A 16172-nucleotide genomic window follows, 5' to 3' on the forward strand; every position below is an offset into this window, starting at 1 on the left:
GAAAATGGAGCTGGAAATAGGATCAGCTTTGTCCATAATTTCAGAGGATGTCCACAGCAGACTGTTTTCAAAGCTACTATTAGAGAAGACTTCAGTGATGAGAAAGACCTACAAAGCAAAAAAGGGTCACCCAAAAGCAAAATGAAGGTGAATGTGACGTATGGAGGCCAAACACAACCTTTATGTATTGAAAAGTGCAAGGCCAGCACTTTTCAGATATGAATGGTCGAGAAAAATCCAGTTAGACTGGCACTCAATCAAAGCTCTCAATGTGGCACCAATAGGCAACTGCAGCCCAAACGGTAGCACTAAGCAGAAACTGTCACAGCTGCTTAGTGCTAATCAGAAAGTATTTGAGAAGGGAATAGATAAACAGATTAAGGAATTGGCCTAAAGCTGTTCAGGATGCCAAAAAGTTCTCAAAATGCACCCCCACAGGCACCATTACAACCATGGTATTGTCACCATGGCAAAGAGAACATATAGAGGTTGCTGGGCCATTCATGGACTCCATGTTTCTGATCGCTGTGGATGCTCATTTGAAGAGGCTGGAGGTTATACCAATGAAATCAAACACATTAGCAAAGATTGTCTCTGCTCTGATGACTATCGTTCCCAGAAACGGTTTACCAGAACAAATTGTGAGTGACAATAGTCCACAATACACGTTAGAAGAATTCCAACTGTGTATGAAGAAAAATGTCACCAGACATTTCCAATCTGCTTCTCACCACCCAGCAATGAATGGGTTAGCTGAAAGGTATATCCAAACCTTCAAGAGGTCCATTAAAGCAACGGACAAGGAGGACATTTCTCTCCAGCGCAAGGTGGACAATTTCCTTTTTGCGTATTGGAATTCTGTTCACGTCACAACAAATCAAACACCTGCAATGCTGTTCATGAACAGGAATCTGAGATCTCACATAGACCTCCTGAAACCAGATCTCTGGAGGGAAGTGCAGAATAAACAGTTCAGCCAGTTGCCAAGTGAAGCAACAAGGAGCTTCGAGATTGGACAGGAAGTCCTAGCATGTGATTACCAAGAAGACAAATGGACACCTGGTAGGATAGCTACAAGAAATGGACCATTGGGGTACTCAGTGGATGTTGGACATCAGACATGGAGACATCATGTGGACCAGATACTGGATGCTCAACTGAAGAACATACCTGAGTCGACTGCATCCAACAAGACGGATACATTGCATCCACTGGACCTACCTCTCATTGGTGACCATGTCACTGACAGCAACGTGACACCAGCAACCAAGAATGTTATCTTAGATAAGACACCTGCTAAATCTGATACCACTCCACAGATCCAGAGCCGCTATCCTGAAAGAAACAGAGTGCCACCCAAAAGACTGAATCTTTAGAACTGTGAAGTTAGTTATGGACTCTTTTGTTCATATACAGTTTTGTATTATAAAGGTGAGGAAGCGTAATGTATGGATCTATTTCTTTTAGAACAATGACCCCTGTTAGCACGATGTATTAATCTGTTGTCTGCGCATGCACATTGCACTCTCTCTCTCCCTCGCCCTCCCTCTCTCGTTGCAATGTGAATACACCAGTTAAAGCCACCTCTGGGTGTGTGCTTTTATTTAATCGATATGTAGTTGCACAGACACAACACAGATTGTCCATGCTGACCAATTCTTTACAATGGTAGCACAGTAGCAGAGCAGAAGAAGTGCAGTGCAGGTGCACCAATGTGCAAGGTCACATGAGGTAAATTGGAAAGTCATGAGTCCCCCTTATCATATGAGGAATCACTCGGTACTGTTATAACAGCAGGATATAGGCAGGCTCTGAGCCCAGTAGTATATGCTTTTGGCTTTTGTATCTTCTGTACGATGCAAAGGGTGATAAGAGGGAATATCCGGGGTAAGTGTGATCATTAATTATGCTGGCTTCTTTGCCAAGGGAAAAAAGAATAGTCAGACTTCACGGAGGGAAGACAGGCGTCTGTCATACGCTGATCTGTGTCCACAACTCTCTGCAGTTTCTCGTTGTCACCTGCAGAGCATTTGCTATACCAAGCTAGACTAAGATTCTTTCTCTGGTGCATCTATAAAAAGGGGATAAGCACAATTTCTGTAGCCTCCTAAGGAAAGAGAAGCACTGTTGTTCGCCCGTAAGAGTGTTCCCAATCTCAGCACAGCTGATGTAAACAGGAGCATGCACACCACACCCCCACTCCCACCTTCCTGAAGTCAATGATCAGCTCTTTTGTTTGCTGACATTGAGGGAAAGGTTGTTGTCATGACACCATGACATAACATGGAACTGTATGAGTTTCCATAGCTACACTGACTTTAGAGGATGCAAGGACTTAAAGAAGTGTTCAATGTGAGCAAGAGTTTGGTCAGGCAAGAAACCATGAGGCACCCTAGTGTTAGCAGTACATGGAGAGAAATTACCTGTTCGGACTGTGAAATTTGAAATTGTCCATGTGGCACAGATTAATTGTGTTCATAAATGTAAGTGGGCAGATGCTGAAAGTAAGGAGTCAAGATAGGAAGGAGCTTTGCTGGGCACTATCCATCTAGAAGCATGAGTCTAACAGGATAACAGTGCTTGCAGAAGAACCAGGCAAGTGTTGGGATCTATGAACCTGGAAGGAAGATCTCCAGAGGTAATAAGGTCAGTGATCATCTGAGAGAGAAGAACCGAAGATGCAGACCTTGTGCTGTGAGAGTTAAGAAAAATCTGCAGGGATGTGTTGGATGGCTAATGTTAAGAGAGAAGTTAGTTCGGCACAAACATCAGCATTGATGACAATATTGGGAATTAATCCTTACAGCATGGAGTGCAGCTTGTTCAAAGTGATGTAAGCTAGAGAAAGGGTAGAGAGATAAAGAAGTTAGAAGAAGAGCCTAACATCAGGTTAGGTTCAAAATCTATTGAGATGGGGGTGGGCAAGGATGATGCTGAAGCCTGGGCTGAGGACTCATTGTATATGAGACAGAGAGAGAGAGAGAGAGAAATCAGAAGTGATAATGCAAATACAGCAAACTGCAAGACTGGAAAAGAGATGGAATCTGAGAAAAGTGGAGGGTCATCTGCAGGAGTTTAAAATTCAAGAGTTGTTGAAATTTGCAAATGTGACGAAGGAAAAAATGGAACTACAGATCAAGATGGCTTTAAGATGAAGAGAGTCAGTGCTATTTGAGAGAGACATGAAGAGGGGTAAAGACCCCCACCATCCGAATGACGCTCTCTTCTTGGTGCTGCCATCAGGAAGGAGGTACAGGAGCCTTGGGTCCCATACCACCAAGTCCAGGAATAGTTATTACTCTACAATCTTTAGGCTACTGAACCAACATGGATAACTTCACTCACCCCAACACTGAACTGATTCCACAACCTAAGGACTCACTCTACAACTCATGTTCTCAGTAATATTTATTTACTTACTTACTTTATATTATTTGTTTCTTTTATTGTATTTGGACAATTTGCCTTCTTTTGCTCAATAGTTGTCAATCTTCGTAGAAGCATAGAAACATAGAAAACCTACTGTATAATATAGGCCCTACGGCCTACAATACTATGCTGAACATGTACTTACTTTAGAAATTACCTAGGGTTACCCATAGCCCTATACTTTTCTAAGCTCCATGTACCTTTGCAGGAGTATCTTAAAAGACCCTATTGTATCTGCCTCCACCACTGTTGCCAGCAAACCCATTCCATGCACTCACTACTCTCTGCATAAAAAACTTACCCCTGACATCACCTCTGTACCTACTTCCAAGCAAAACTGTGCCCTCTCATGTTAGCTATTTCAGCCCTGGGAAAAAGCCTCTGACTATCCACACAATCAATGTTTCTCATCATCTTATACACCTCTGTCAGGTCACCTCTCATCCTCCACTGCTCCAAGGAGAAAAGGCCAAGCTCACTCAACTTATTCTGATAAGACATGCTCCCCAATCCAGGCAACTTCCTTGTAAATCTCCACTGCACCCTTTCTATGGTTTCTTGTAGTGAGGTGACCAGAACTGAGCACAGTACTCCAAATGGGGTCTGACCAGGGTCCTATATAGCTGTAACATTACCTCTTGGCTCCTAAACTCAATCACACGGTTGATGAAGGCCAATGCACCATATGCTTTCTTAACCACACAGTCAACCTCCACAGCAGCTTTGAGTGTCCTATGGGACTCAGACGCCAAGATCCCTCTGATCCTCCACACTGCCAAGAATCTTACCATTAATACTATATTCTGCGATCGTATTTGACCTACCAAAATGAGTCACCAGTTTTGCATCCTATCAATGCCCCACTGTAACCTCTGACAGCCCTCCACACTATCCACAACACCCCCAACCTTTGTGTCATCAGCAAATTTACTAACCCATCCCTCCACTTCCTCATCCAGATCATTTATAAAAATCACTAAGAGAAGGGGTCCCAGAACAGATCCTTGAGGCACACCGCTAGGCACTGACCTCCATGCAGAATATGACCTATCTACAACCACTCTTTGCCTTCTGTGGGCAAGCCAGTTCTGGATCCACAAAGCAATATCCCCTAGGATCCCATGTCTCCTTACTTTCTCAATAAGCCTTGCATGGGATACCTTATCAAATGCCTTGCTAAAATCCATATACACTACATCTACTGCTCTTCCTTCATCAATGTGTTTAGTCATATCCTCAAAAAATTTAATCAGGCTCGTAAGGCATGACCTGCCTTTGACAAAGCCATGCTGACTATTCCTAATCATATTATGCCTCTCCAAATGTTTGTAAATCCTGCCTCTCAGGATCTTTTCCATCAACTTACCAACCACTGAAGTCTCACTGGTCTATAATTTCCTGGTCTATCTCTACTTCCTTTCTTGAATAAGGGAACAACAACTGCAAACCTCTAATCCTCCGGAACCTCTCCCGACTCCACTGATGATGCAAAGATCATTGCCAGAGGCTCAGTAATCTCCTCCCTCATCTCCCACAGTAGCCTGGGGTACATTTTGTCCAGACCCAGAGACTTATCCAACTTGACACTTTCCAAACGCTCCAGCACATCCTTTCTTAATGTCCCTATGCTCAAGCTTTTCAATCCTATAAGTCATCCCTACAATCGCAAAGATCCTTTTCTGTAGTGAAGACTAAAGCAAAGCATTCATTAAGTACCTCTGCTATCTCCTCCAGTTCCATACACACTTTTCCACTGTCACACTTGATTGGTCCTATTCTCTCATGTCTTATCCTCTTGCTCTTCACATACTTGTAGAATGCCTTGGGGTTTTCCTTAATCCTGCTCACCAAGGCCTTCTCATGGCCCCTTTTGGCCCTCCTAATTTAATTCTTAAACTCCTTCCTGCTAGTCTTATAATCTTCTATATCTCTTGCATTACCTAGTTTTTTGAACCTTTCATAAGCTTTTCTTTCCTTCTTGACTAGATTTTCAATAGCCTTTGTGCACCACGGTTCCTATACCCAACCATCCTTTCCCTGTCCCATTGCAACATACCTCTGCAGAATGCCTTGCAAATATCCCCTGAACATTTGCCACATTTCTGCATAGTTTTGTGTAGTATTTTATTGATTCTATTGTATTTTTTATTTCTACTGTGAATGCCTGCAAGAAAATGAATCTCAGGGCTGTATGCTGTGACATACAAGTACTTTGATAGTAAATTTACTTTGAACTTTGAGCATGCCATTAATTCTGAATCTTGGGAGAAAAGTATCCAGTGTCGAGGATTTTGGCTTTCAAATTATGGGTGGATCCACAATCTGAAGCATAGCTTCTCAGTTACAGTCCTGTTGAATAAGTCAGAAATATTTGCTAAAGAAAATATTTGTCTTGAAAATAAATTCTGGTCAACAGCTTATCAAAACCAGAAAGGAAAATAGAAATCACTGACGGCAAATAAGGTAATAGACAAATATAGTCCACCAAGCTAGCCCAACTTGTTCACATTTGGTCCAGCTGTCTCTAAAACCCTTCTATTCATGTACTTATCCAATTATCTTTTCAATTTTGTTATTGTGCCTGCCTCAGCCACTTCTTCTTGCAGGTCACTTAAGGAATTTCTTTAGCCAGATGGTGGTGAATCTGCGGAATTTTTTGCCGCAGCCAGCTGTGGAAGCTAAGTCATTGGCTATATTTAAAGTGGAGATTGATAGGATCTTTATTAGGAGGGTGTCAAAGGTGGAAGGCAGGGGGTTAAGAGGGAAAATAAATCAGCCACAATGGAACAGCAGAGCAGACTCGATGGGCTGAATGGCCGAACTCTACCCCTCTGTCTTTTGCTCCCATTCCATTTTCGCACTACTTCCTACATGAAGAAGTTGCTGCTCAGGTCCTTTTGAAATTTAGTCTAGGTTGGCACACCAAAAAAGTCAGAAATTTTAATTAACCAGTCTTTCCAATGTTAAGTTCTGATGAAAGATAGAAACCATAGAAACCATAGAAAAACTACAGCACAGAACAGGCCTTTTGGCCCTTCTTGGCTGTGCCAAACTATTTTCTGCCTAGTCCCACTGACCTGCACACGGACTATATCCCTCCATACACCTCCCATCCATGTATCTGTCCAATTTATTCTTAAATGTTATAGATCATCAGCTTATGTTGTTAACTCCATTTTCTCACTCCACAGATGCCGCTGGTATTTTGGTATTTCAAGTGTTATTTTTAACTTCAGATACCAGCAACAGTAACTTCTGTACACAAGAATGCCATCACCTTTTCTTTTCCCTTTCCTCTCCTCTTTCATCGCCTCCTTCTTACATTGCCTCCTGGCAGACTACCTACAATTGACATCCTTCACCACTCTGGCATCGCCACCACTTCTGTCATTCAGTCTATGTAGGACTCTGCCCAACTCAAATATCTATTGTGTGTCTCTGATGAAAAATTATTAACCTCAAGCATGAAACCAGTTTCCCTCTCCACAGATGACGAGTAATACGTTAATTCATTATACACCATGTTGTATTGATGGCCTTTCCATGATATTATTGTTCTTGGCAAATTTTTTCTACAGAAATTGTTTTCCATTGTCTTCTTCTGGGCAGTGTCTTTACAAGATGGGCGACACCAGCTATTATCAATACACTTCAGAGATTGTCTTCCTGGCATTAGTGGTTGCATAAGCAGGACTTGTGATATGCACCAGCTACTCTTACAACCATCCAAACCCTGGCTCCCATGGCTTCATGTGACCTTGATTGGGGGACAGGGTATGGTAGCTAAATGGGTATTACACCTTGCACAAAGGTGACCTGCAGGTTAGCGGAGGGAAGGAGGGTCTTACACTTCTTTTGGTAGAGATGCATCTCCACACCGCCACACAGAGTAACAAACAAAGACATAAGAAACAGAAGAAGTAGACTATTGAGGTTCTTATGCCTTATGCCCATTCTATAATATCCTGGCAACATTTCAAATGTCAATTTCATCTTTCTTGATTCTATTGCATTCAAGAGTCTACTGATTTTTCTCTAGAATTCACTCCCCAAATGAGAACCACCAACCCCTTAGGATAGAGAATTCCAAAGGTTCACTTCCCTTGTGAAGCAATGCCTTCTCTTCTCAGTCTTGAAAGCATGTTCCCTTTCAAGACTGAGGTGAGAAGAAATTTCTTCACACAAGGAATAGAAGACCATGAAGCTGCTTCTCGAGACCTACCCAAGGGAAACATCAACCCAACCATCTCTATCCAGACTCATTTTGAATTTCATTGGGTACTTATAGGTTCACTTTCAGTGCTTTCTGGAAAAGAATGCATGTTTTCCACTCAACACCAACAGCTTTCATTCTCTCACCTTTCAAGAGTTACATAACTTTTCTAATATTTTTGCCAAAACTGATGATAACCTCACATTACTTTACTCTTTATATTCCATTTGGCTCATCACCCAATCTCTTTGCCCAGTCATATCTCCTCAAGCCTCTCCATATCCTTCCTACAGCCCACCCTGTAACCTAGCTTAGCGTCATCGGGTAAAATTGGATTCCAGCTTCTTTTTCCATCACCAAAATCATTGAGGTAGATTGTGAATGGCTCAACCCCAGAGTCGAGTCCTGCATTGTCACACTAGTCACAGCTTGCCAAGCTAAACTAGTCCTTTTTCCCATCTCTTCACCTTCTGCCAATAATTAATTTTCTTAGAAAGGGGGGTATTGGATTCATTGAATCTATGTCAGTTCTTAGTGTCATTCTCCACATTTTCCAGTAACTTATTAACTTCTTCAAGCTATACAGCACCGAATCAGGCCTTTCAGCCCACGTGGTCCATGTCAACCAGGATTTTCATTTAAACTAGACTCATTTGCCCAAAATTGCCAAAATCTCACTAAATCTTTCCTACCTATGCATTTAAGTACTTCTTCAATGTTGTTAGTGGATCTTCCTCAACAACTTCCTCTGGCAGCTTATGCATATACTGACCATGGTCTGGGCCTATTAAACCTCTCCACTCTCACCTTAAACCTCTAGTTCTTAATCTCCCAACTTCAGGATAAAGATTTTACACATTCACCCTATGTATGCCCCTCTTGATTTTAAACACCTCTGTAAGATCACCTGTCAGACACTTAGGCAGCAATGAATAAGGTCTTAATCTCTCTCCAAAACTTAGTTTCAAGTGTCAGCAACTCTGCACCCAGTCCAGCTCCAACACCAAATCTCTCTTCACTCAATGAAGCGTAAAGAACTCAACTAAGTACAACATTCCAAACGGGCCCTTACCAACATCTTGATTCTCTGTATATGATCTCACCCCGCCCCAAATGCCTATCTACTCCTGATTTTCTGAGGCTATGTCCATGCTAGACCGGATAAATCTATAACCGAAGCTTTTGCTCTTTGTTTTGAGCCTCCGCCCACACTGAAATGGTGTTTTCCTCCCCTGAAAACGGAGCTTTTCTAAAACACTCTCCATGACGTGCCGGAACAAATGGTGGTGGCAGCGCGGCATTACATTGTGTTCTTGAACGCAACCTCCAACACCACAACAATATCTGACAATAGATGTGTAACAGCCTCATGTAACATTGTGTGGAAATACAAGGTAACACTGATGCAGACAAGTTTTATACATTTAACAAGGTGCTTTATTAATGTATTGCTTGTGCAAATATTCAATAGATCCAATTGTCACTTTTGCCCAGTAACTTGTTTTATTGCAATGTTAAATACAGCAAAATATTACACAAGACAAGGCAAAAGTAAAGGCAAACAAATGAGGTAACAGCAAATTTCACTTTTGCCCAGTAACAAGCCTTATTGCATTTAGTTGTAGCTGTCGTCCCTTTCATCGGTGAAGAGACTATGGCTGTAGGAAATGTTTCCAGGGTGAGCCCTCTGTGGGAGTGGAGAAGATGTTGGTGGGGCCACCCAGGGGTCTGTGTGTCCACATATGTAGCTATTGTAGTGGCTGTGAGGCTGGTATTGTGGCGGTGGAAAGTACTGGGTGGGGGAGCCATCATATTCCTCATCATTGCAAACCTCTCTGCAACAGAATTAGCCAGTTTTTCAATGTTCGTCATCAGCCGGGTCATACTGTCCATGAACTGCCTGTCGGTTGCCTCCATACATTCCAGTATTTGTTTTTTTAGTTTTAAGTCCTCCTGCATGAGACCCAACAGCTATCCGTTTTTGGCAAACTCCTTTTAAGTTTTTCTAGTCTGTAATTGGACAAACGTGCACCAAGTATGCTGTTTCCTCTTCGCTTGTTTTCTGTGTGTCCTGCGCATGCCCAGTAGGAGGAGATTCACCCAAATGCCGATTTTAATGTGGACAGAGGTATTTTCAAAAACGCCCGGTGTGGATGCCTATCGTTTTTACGCGAAACCAGCGTTTTCAAAATTATCCGGTCTAGTGTGGACGTAGCCTGAGATGAGGAGTAACTAGCAACTGCCAATTAGCAGTCTGTTTATTAATTAACTTTTAACACTGATATCTTTTCCTCAATCCATGTGCTCCAATTTTTTCAAATCATGTCTTGTGTAGCACCTGTCAAAGGCCTTCCAGTACACCACATCATGGATTCTTTCCAATCTATTCTACTACCCACAAGCTCAGAAACAGGATTTACTAAACATAATTTCCCTTCCTCCAATCCAGGATGATCTGCCCAATTCTATTTCCTATCTCTGAGCATATCCATACTACTTACGTCAAGTTATTTGGTTGTTGGTTTTGCATTTTCTCGACCCCTTTTGTCTTAAATTGTTGGGTTTCATTTTCTCACTTGCAATTTGTGGGAGCCATTCTAGAATCCATGGAATTCTGGAAGATGGCAACTGATCCATCCTGTAATTCAGTACTTGCTCGTTTAAAAGATAAGGCTAGCTTCTAGGGTGGAGTGGGTCCTTCATGATGGATGCTGCATTGCTGAAGCATTGCCTTCCTCACTGCTGGGGAGGCTAGTGTCCATGACGATGCTAGATGAGTTAACAGCCTCTGCAGTTTTTTTCCGATCCTGTGCAGTGGCCTCTCCATGCCACACAGTATCTTTGCTACAAAGCTGAAACATCAGGAGAGGAAAAGATTGGGTTTTATTCTCATTCATCCATTTGTTGTACCCCCAGTGGCTGAATATTAGTATCCAGGTTCACCCGAGTGAGGAATTGAAGAGATCTGCTTACATCAGTGATCTCCAAACTAGGGTCTATGGACTCCTTGGTTAATGGTCTGAATCCATGACATAAAAAAAGTTTGGGAACACTTGGTTTACATGGTTGAACTTTAACCAGATGGGGTTTGTACACGGGATTTTTCATCGAGTCATGCAGCATTGAAGTCACCCTTCTGCTCACTAACAACATACTACCCATTAAACAATTTCACACCTTATCAACCAACCGTTCTGCCACTCAACAGGGGCAATTAACCTACTAACACTCAGACCTTTGGGATGTGGGACAGAACTGGAGTATCCAAAGGAACACTTTAAGTTTGCTTTATAAATCTTTGGTAGGCCCCATCTAGAATATTCCACACTATACGAAGGTTATGAAGGCTTTGGAGAGAGTGCAGAAGAGATTTACCAGGACGCTGCCTGGATTAGGGGTCATTTACTATGAAGAGAGGTTGTACAAATCTGGGTCGTATTCTCTGGAGCGGCAGAGGTTGAGGCGAGACCTGATATCTTTCCCCCGACGCTTGAAATATCTAATGCTAGAGGGCATGCATTCAAAGTGAGGCAGGAAAAGTTCAAAGGGGATGTGTGGAAAAATTTTTCTTTTTATAGAAAGGAGTGATGGTTCCATGGAATGCACTGTCTGGGGTCATAGTGGGGGCAAATATGATCGAGCCATTTTTCAAGACTCTTAGACATACACAAAAATATGCAGAGAATAGTGGGATTTGGACCAGGTGCTGACAGAAGACATTCGGTGTCATTAGTTTAAACAGCTCGGTACAACAGCATGAGTCTAAGTTCCTGTGCTGTATGTCTGATGAAACCCACACAGTCATAGTGAGACAGTGCTTATTCCACATAAACAACACACAAGATTAGGACTGAACTCAGACCACTGAGGCATCAGCCCTATTGGCTGTACCATTTTGAACACAATGTAACTAGACTGATTGTCAGTTGTTTTCATCTGATCTGATTTTGGTTTCCAGGAGCCTCAATGCAAAAAAAATAGTGGACTGAGTGAAACTGTTGAAATCCCCAAATTTATATCACTTCACCAACAATATTCCTACCAAAATACACAAAATGCTGGAGGAAATCAGCTAGCCAGGCAGCACCTATGGAAGGAAATGGATAGAAGATGTTTTGGGCCAAGAACCTTCATCAGGACTGGAGAGGAAGGGGGCAGAATAAGAAGGGATGGGGAGGATCACAAGCTGGCAGGTGACAGGTGAGTCAACTTTTTTATTTCTGTATTCCCTTCCCTTCCTTTCCAGTTCTGATGATGGGGATTGGCCTGAAACATGCTGTAAACAGTTCATTTTCTTCTACAGATGCTGCCTGACTTGCTGAGTTCCTTCAACATTTGGTGTGCTTTATCAAAATTTCTAGCATCTGCAGATATCCTGTGTCCCAATACTCCCACCAATCTACTTGTTTTACAAGTAGGAAATCACTCAAGTTTAAGAATAATATCTGTAAAAATACAATACTGTTAGTTATAAATAATTAAACAGAGCGATAAAGCAATGACAGTTACCAATTAAATAATACTTGTTTTTTCTGGAAAAAATTTCAACCAGTATGTAAAACAACTTATTCTTCATCTTTTCCAAAGTACCAGCTGAGAACTTTGTTGCATTCAATTGTATCTAACATGAATAATATTCTTTATTATTATTCACATAAAGTCTTCATTTGTAAATTTGAGATTTGTTATTGAAGTATTTTTTAACTTGACCATCAGTTTGGGAGACCAAGAATAAAGATCAGCCTGTCTGGATGCACAGATGTAACTCACAGAATGCTGGTCACAACCCACAGCTCACTGATAAAACTTTTTTTTATTACCGCTGTCACTAGGATTTAGTTCAATGTAAAAATCTCCAAAACATTGCACTGCACAATCGGTGTTCTTCTAATAGGAGCATGTATTACATAGTTCAAGAAGAATCATGAATGAAACACACTAAAAAAAGTCCATCTTCAGGGTAAAAAAAAGCAGGCAACATCATATCAATGCTAAATGACATCGCAAACATCCACTTCACCTTTGCTTTCAGCATTTCAAGTCCTTAAACTAGTTTCTAGGATTGGGTTAATGAAAATGCAATTGCTCCACAAGTAGAAAGCGTGCATCACTTAGAAATCCAGTTGCCCAGTGCTCATTTATCAGGCATAAGTTGTGCATCTAGAAGTCTTGTTATAGGACGGGGTTCCCAACCTAGGATCCACAGACCCCTTGCTTATTGGTATTGGTCCATGGCATAAAAAAGGTTGGGAACCCCTGCTGTAGACCTTCACTTTAAGAGTACTGCAAGGCATATTGGTTCAGGCAGCCAGGACTCACTCAGAGTGTCTGCCAGAGCATGCACTATGCCACTGTAATATGTAAATAAAAGGTTCCCTGCTGGAAGTTTCATGAAGTGATGATTCATTAAAGCAATAATCAAGAGTCATACAGACACAGAGCCAATCAGCACAGTTATCAGATCCCTCGGTCCATCTTATTTGTGCGAATCATGTTTCCCAACTCAGCTAGTTCCATTTGTCTGTGTCTGGCCAATATCCTTTTAAAATTTTCCTCTATGTGCCCTTATAAGTGTACCTGCCTCTACCACTTTCTCTGGCAGGTCTATCACTACGTCCTGTGTGAAAACTTGTCCCTCAGACCCCTTTTAAATTGCTCCCCACTCACATTAAACCACATGCCCTCTAGTTTTGTTCTTCCCCCGCCTGGGGAGATATCGACCGTAATTATTCACCTTACCTATGTCCCTCATAATATTATGTACCCCTATGAGGTTACCCCTCAGCCACTTATGTTTTCCAGGAGAAAAAAAACCTTTCCTATCCAGCCATGCCTTCTAACTCAAACAAAATTAAAGCCATTATTGCCTCCATTTAGATAAGGTGCTGGACTGCAGAAATGAGCTGCTGATGGATTTCTGGGCCCTTCTTTGGAGTACATAAAGACACAAGAATACTTTATTATTAATTCTTGGGGTCAGGTTAAGGTCAGTATTTATTCCTCATTTATAATTGCTCTGAGAAAGTGGTGGTGAATCATGTGTTTATACCATTGTAATCCATCTGATGGAGGCACTCACACTGCTACTGTGTGGGAATTTCAGGATTTACACCCAGTCCTGATGAGGGACCAGTGATATTCTTCCAGGTCTGGATTGTCTCGGGGCCATATATCATCACTGGTGAGGCCCAATGCAGTTTGGAGGAATGCTTATTGACATAGATTGTGAGTGGCTGGAACCTTAGAACAAGCTCACTCACAGCTTCTTTACCCCCAAATCAGCTGCTTGTGTCTATTCTCTGTTTTCTGCCGACTAACCCACGCCCACTCAGGGCATGCCAGTACGTTGCCCAATGCAGCACACTAGAATATCGTCTTTTTAATTTTTATAAAGAGATTCAGCTGGTAACAGCTTCCAGTGAAATGATCGCACAACACTCAATTACATCCACCGGACCAATTAACCTATTAACCATACGTCTCTGCAGTATGGAGGAAACCGGTGTATCCTAATTGTTTAATGTTATTTCCTCTGGACAAGTGTAAAGGCCAACAAAATAATTTTTACACCAAAACCCCCTACAAAAAATAACAAACACAATAATATTAATAAAACACAATAAATATAAATATAAAAAGCATAAGATGGCTTGTAAAAGTATACTGATTATGTGTCCATAAGGTAACTGACAGGAAGGGGTGAAGTGGGTGGAGGTGTTGATCAGTCTTACGGCTTGGAGAAAGTAACTGTTTTTGAGTCTGGTGGCCCCGTCGTGGATGTTGGTAACAATCTCCTTGATGGGAGATTATCCCTGATGAGCTCTTATCATAATCTGATGGAGAGAGCAATTCTTCATGTTTTTTTGGGCTCTTCCAGCTCTGGCCTCTTGCAAAAACCTGATTTTAAACAGTACACCATTTGCGGCTATAGCTACATTTACAGAGGTCCTCAGCTCCAGAGCACCCACCAGATCTCCGAACCAAGCCACAGACTTCACAGCCAAATGCTGTCAAAGGTAGCCTGGTGCTTAAATTCAGTGCAACTTATTCCTTTAAAGTTATTGCACAGAAGAGATATTACAAATTGACCCTTTCTACACTGGTGAGACTGTGCAGAGAAACGGTGGATCATCGTAATTTAGTTGCACAATTATTTTCTAAATATGTCAGATTCCAACATGTAATTGTCACTTCCGCTAGTGCAGCTGGGAATGGGCATGACTCATCGGCATTCTAGAAATCAAATGATGAGTTTCAATGGAAGAATGCATTTTCAAAAATACAGCCAGCCATGGTAACACTCCCAAAGTAAACGAATGACAATCTGGAAGAATCCTCCTCTGATTTTCCCTCACTTGTCTAATTCATGCCGTCAGTAGCTGGGGCTTTCAGCTCTCACCCTCGGGGCCTCACTTTGGTAAAATCTTTCACCAAATCTGTCACTTCGGTCATTTACCCTTTACTCCTCATAAGGAAGGGCAATGGTTTATTATGTGTTTATTATGTTCCTGTGAAGAACCTTAGGACAATGTGTTGATCTGAGCTTCAGTGTAAATGGAGGATGCAGATATTGTTGAGTTCTGGAACCGTCGCCACCATCATTACGCACCGTGTCCCATGTTGTGGGTGATCACAGTCTTGACCATGATTGTTCTTGACAAGTTTTTCTGCAGAAGTTGTTTGCTAATGCCTTCTTCTGGGCAAGGTGGGTCACCCCAGCCATCATCTATACTCTTCAGAGATTGTCTGCCTGGCGTCAGTGGTCGCATTACCAGGACTTGTGATACGCACCAGCTGCTCGTATGACCACCCACCTCCTGCTCCCAGGGATTCACATGACCCTGCTCAGGGGTGGGGGGCTAAGTAGGTGCTACTCCTTGTCCAAGGGTGACCTGCAGGTTGATCTTACACCTCCTTTGATAGAGACGTATCTCTGCCCTGCCTCTGAGAATTCTGGGATACATTATAATTAATATTAAAAACAAATAAATGTATCAGAGCTCCCTGACTGCTTAATATGTGTTGGGATACCAAACTAGATCACAAAATCTCAGCTCTGGCCATTTGGACTCAGCAGTGTGATGTGCTCAGGCAAAATTAGAGGCAGAGGTGTCTGGCTTCCTATCGGCACATTGATAGTCCCGGCGAGTTTCTGCTCACCCGGCTTGGAATATCTAACAGTGAAGTGTCACCCACACTACCTGCCACACAAGTTCAGATCAGCTATCCTGGTGGCGGTCTTCATGCCATCCCAAGCAGTCTGGAAGCCTGCACTCAATAAACGACTCTGCAGACAACAGCCTTGAATCAGGTTGCTCTGAGGCCCTCGTCATCAATAACTGAAAGCATTTATCACCAGGCTCATGGAAAAATTCTGTCCAGCCTCCCAGGGGTGCTTCACATCATTGCTGATGACTTTGACTAGGTCAACTTCAGGAACATGTTACCAAGGTGGTGAGTAAGACCAGATGAGGAGGAAGGTGTGTGGGTTGGGGAGGGGTGGGGGACTGATATAAGAAGTTGGCAGGTG

This window comes from Mobula birostris, chromosome 5 (assembly GCF_030028105.1).
Source record: "Mobula birostris isolate sMobBir1 chromosome 5, sMobBir1.hap1, whole genome shotgun sequence".
Classification (NCBI taxonomy): Eukaryota; Metazoa; Chordata; class Chondrichthyes; order Myliobatiformes; family Myliobatidae; genus Mobula; species Mobula birostris.